Here is a 5505-nt window from a genome sequence, read left to right as displayed (position 1 = left end):
CCGAACGTACATGCTGATGCCAATGCCGAACATGCATCCACGCCGATGTGGGCACGGCCACGCCGCCCCGCTATGTTGGACGCCACAGACCACCGCGAGGTCTTTCCCTTCGCCACCACACTCTTCTAGCACCCATCTATACACGCCAGAAAGGAGAGACACTAGTTTTCTCTACATTGCTCGCGTTCGTGTCGGACACGGTCAGTCAAAGTTTTGAGGTAGTCGTCGATGTCGTTGACCATTTCTTCTCTTCTTTGCATGGTTAAACGCGTCTAGTTCATATCTATCTAATGCGTCTGGTCTCGCCTCATGCAGTTCTTTGTGGACGTCGATCTCATCTCGGCACTCCGCAGGCCACCTCCTCTGTGCCATCGCTGTAGAGCTCCGTTTAAAAATCTATTCCTACCCGTGTATTGCCCCTTGTATTAGCGCCATGGCCCACTTGTCATTCGATATACCGAAGCCCCACTCGTGCGTGTTTTGGTCAGGGATACAACGATGCTTACGGTCAAACAAAGATGGATGGTCTGACGTGTCTTTGCGGGCTCTACATGGCCCCACTAGTCAGAAGATAACGGTCAACCGTCGGGCAACCGGCCGTTACAACATCTGTGATGGTTTCAGACAAGGTCTTGGGGAAAACTGAGGAAAAACTAAGGAGCTGGGGAAAACTGAGCACAACTAAGGAACCGAGGGCACGAAAATAGAAATCCCTAGAATTTATAATAAAGAACTTAATAATTGTTATTTTGTTCTGGTCAAACGAAAACAATGAGTTGTTCAAATTATGAAATTACTCCATGTACGATGGATAAGTTATTATAAATCTTAATGGTTATACACACGTGCATAATACTGACGCTAAAATGCCATAAGGAAAATGATTTGAATTCCACTTATCTGTGGAACCGCCATTTAGGTCATGTTAGAAAGGAACGCATGAAGGAACTCCATGCAAATGGACTTTTGGAGTCATTTGATTTTTGAATCGTTTGGCGCTTGCAAATCTTTTCTAAAAGAGAATGACTAAAATACCATTCATAGGCCAAGAGTTGAACGGGCAACTAACTTAGTGAAAACATACATGATGATATATGTGGTTCACTGGGCATAGTTGTGTGTGGGAGATTCTTGTACTTCATGAAAACTTCCAACAATGAATTGAGTATATATATGTGGATATATTCGATAAGGAAGAAGTTTGAAACATTTGAATAGATTCAAATAAATTTCAGCATGAAGTGGAAATCATCGTAATAGAAAAGTCAAATATCTATGATTGGATCATTGGGAAAATATTTGAATTATGAGTTTTAGCGAACATCTAAGAGAGTTATGAAATTGTTCTACAACTCACATTTCTTGGAGTATCATAGTGATGATATAGTATCCGAGAGATGTATCCAAACCTTGTTGGGTTAATGATGAGATAAAAATAAAATGATGCCATTATATTTTTGTGGATTATGCTTTAGTGACTACCGCTTTTTACACTAAATAGAGCATCATCATGATCCGTTGAAATGACACCATACGAGTTATGGCATGGGTATAAACCCTAATAGTCCTTTCTTTAAATTTTGATCTAAGAGTTTACAACCAAAATCAGATGAATGTCTTTGTTGGTTATCCCAAAGTATTGATTGGAAATTCTTTCCACTATGGATACAAAGACAAAAGTATTTGTCGATGTTTCTTATTTATTTCCAAGAAATTGTTTCTAGCGAAGTATTTGAGTGAGAGGACAATAGAATTTGATAAGGTTTATGAACCTGAGCATAATGATCAGAGTAGCGCAGCATCGGAATTGGTTTCGGAAGCGGCCACGACGATCATGGCTCCCATGAATACAAAGTGTTTTAGCCATGGAGATCGAAGTACATATTGAACCTTGTAGGTATGGTTTACTTTGTGATCAAATAAATGATTTGTGGACAAAGGATTGATTTTGAACAATGATAAACCAACTACAAACAAAGAAGTTATGATGGGCACTGACTCCGTTAAAATGGCTATACGCCATGAAATCCAAGATAGATGAATATTTTTTGAAAGTAAATGGATCTATAAAATTGATGGACTTGGATGAAATATCCTTGAAGAAGCTCGACTTGTCGAAAAGTTGTTTACGACAAAGTTCAAAGAGTTGACTACGATAAGATTAGATCTTCCGTAGCAATGCTTATAGTCTATGTGGATTATTCTAGTAATCACTACATATTTATTTTATGAGATATGCTAGTAGGATGGCAAAATACATTACTTATCAGAAGTGTGTATTAAAGGTGTATACAAGATACAACCAAGAGTTTTGCTGGTCCGTGGAATACTAGATAGGTATACAAACTTCAATTGGATGAAGTGAGTATCGCGGAGTTGGAATCTTCACCAGATGAAATAGTCAAAGAGTTTTTGATTTCATCAGAAACGATGAAGAGGCTTGCATTTGCAAGAAATTAAGTGGGAGCGCTGAGACATATTTATAATACTTTATGTAGATGACATATAGTTGGTTATAAATGATGTAATTATATACTTGATTAAAAGGTTTCATTGAAACTTAAGTTCAATGAAAGGATATGGACTGAAACATATTTAGTGTCAAGATCTATGAAGATAGATTGAAACACATAATAAGTTTAAGTCAAAATACATAGAATGGATATTGAAGTAGTTCAATATAGAAATATTAAGAAAATGTTCTTGTCATGTGAAGGTTTAACAAGACTTGAGTGTATCTGACACTCGATGAGTAAAAACACATGAGTGATTTTAGATCACGAATAATATGTACAAAATCAGATATCCTGTGCTCTAAAAAGTTAGGAGCATATACCAGAATGATTCATGTGATGATTATTGGACAACAGTAAGAATATCCTTGAGTACTTTAGAAGAACCAATGATATAAATATTTTTTTATAGGGGGTAATGACAAACAAATCGCTGTAAGGTGTTGCACCGATATTAGTTTGGTCACATATAAAAATAAAATTCAATCTCTAATTAAGCTAAAGTGTTGTTTAAAAGGTAGCACAATGAGCTAGAATTTGTCTATGCTAGATTTAGATGAATTCTAAATATTGTGACGGATTCTACAAACGAAGGCAGAGTATGTCATTGTTTTGACAATGACTGAGGATGTTTAAGTCGAGGAGTTCTTTGAGAACTTGGTGTAGTTCCGACAGTGTCAGAACTTTGAAGCTATATTGTGTATGACAATATTGGTGACATATTTCAGACTGCGGAATTAAGGTTCCATCAGAAGACCAAACATATTTAATGCCAACTCATTTGGAAAATGAGTAATGCGTGAAGACGCAAATGAATTGCAAAATACATACGTTTCTGAGCGTGTCAGATCCGTTGACTAAAACCTCTCCCGTGAGCAAAACATGATAAAGCACCGGAAGGCCAAGGTGTTATATCTTTACGAATGTAAACTAGATTATTGACTCTAGTGCAAGTGAGAGACTGTTGGAGATATTCCCAAGAGGCAATAATAAAATGGTTATTATAATATATCTTTGTGTTTATGATAATGTTTACATACCATGCTATAATTGTATTAACCGAAACATTGATACATGTGTGTTATGTGAACAACAAGAGTCCCTAGTAAGCCTCTTGTATAACTAGCTTGTTGATTAATATATGATCATGGTTTCGTGATCATGAACATTGGATGTTATTAATAACAAGGTTATGTCATTAATGAATGATGTAATGGACACACCCAATTAAGCGTAGCATAAGATCACGTCATTAAGTTCATTTGCTATAAGCTTTCGATACATAGTTACCTAGTCCTTTCAACCATGAGATCATATAAATCACTTATACCGGAAGGGTACTTTGATTACATCAAATGCCACTGCGAAAATGGGTGGTTATAAAGGTGGGATTAGTTATTCGGAAAGTATGAGTTGAGGCATATGGATCAACAGTGGGATTTGTCCATCCCGATGACGGATAGATATACTCTGGGCCCTCTCGGTGGAATGTCGTCTAATTAGCTTGCAAGCATATGAATGGTTCATAAGAGACCACATACCACGGTACGAGTAAAGAGTACTTGTCAGGAGACGAGGTTGAACAAGGTATAGAGATACCGATGATCAAACCTCGGACAAGTAAAATATCGCGTGACAAAGGGAATCGGTATCGTATGTGAATGGTTCATTCGATCACTAAGTCATCGTTGAATATGTGGGAGCCATTATGGATCTCCAGATCCTGCTATTGGTTATTGGTCAGAGAGAGGTCTCAACCATGTCTACATAGTTCGCGAACCGTAGGGTGACACACTTAAGGTTTGATGTCGTTTAAGTAGATATGGAATATGGAATGGAGTTCGAAGTTTTGTTCGGAGTCTCGGATGGGATCCAGGACATCACGAGGAGGTCCGGAATGGTCCGGAGAATAAGATTCATATATAGGAAGTCATATTCCAAGTTTGGAAATGATCCAGTGCATTTATGGCAGATTCTAGAAAGTTCTAGAAAAGTCTGGAAGAAATCACCATGGAAAGTGGAGTCCCAGAGGGACTCCACCTTGCATGGCCAGCCAAACCCTAAGGGGAGGAGTCCCAGGTGGGCTCCACCATAGGTGGCCAGCCAACCCCCCAAGGAAGGGGTGGGAGTCCCACCTTGAGTGGGATTCCCCCTTGAGTAGGTTTCCCACCTATGGGAGGTTTTGTTGTTGGTGTCTTATTCGAAGACTTGGACTACAACTCTTGGGGATTTCCACCTATATAATGAGGAGGAGAGGGAGGGGGCAGCCCACTCTTGGCCGCACCACCTAGGGCTCCCCATGGCCGGCGCCCTACCCCCTCTCTCTCCCCAAACCCTAGCGCCCCTCCTCCACATACTACTCCCGCAGCGCATAGGCGAAGCCCTGCCGGAGTTCTCCACCACCACCACCACGCCGTCATGCTGCCGGGATTCCGAGGAGGATCTACTACTTCCGCTGCCCGCTGGAACGGGGAGGAGGACGTCGTCTTCATCAACACCGAACGTGTGACCGAGTACGGAGGTGCTGCCCGATTGTGGCACCGTCAAGATCTTCTACACGCTTTTGAAAGCGGCAAGTGATCATCTTCTGAAACAACGAGATCTAATCTCGTAGGCTTTGGAAATCTTCAAGGGCTAGTCTCGTTCATCCCCTCGTTGCTCCCATCTTCTAGATTGCATCTTTGCTTGGATTGCGTTCTCGCGGTAGGAAATTTTTTGTTTTCTATGCTACGAATCCCATCAGTTTCTTCAACAGAATTTACCTTCTTACCTTGTGGAGTCCTTTCAGTGTGCCATTCAGAGTAATTTATCATCATATCATCAAGAAGCTTTGTTGCGGCGCCTATGGTGATGGACATAAAAGTACCTCTAGCAGCTGAATCCAATAGGTTCCTGATGGCGTGTACATCACACGTCCGTTGGGAACCCCAAGAGGAAGGTGTGATGCGTACAACGGCAAGTTTTCCCTCAGTATGAAACCAAGGTTTATCGA

The sequence above is a fragment of the Lolium perenne genome, chromosome 3, assembly GCF_019359855.2.
Source record: "Lolium perenne isolate Kyuss_39 chromosome 3, Kyuss_2.0, whole genome shotgun sequence".
Lineage (NCBI taxonomy): Eukaryota > Viridiplantae > Streptophyta > Magnoliopsida > Poales > Poaceae > Lolium > Lolium perenne.
This window is presented reverse-complemented; position numbering follows the sequence as displayed.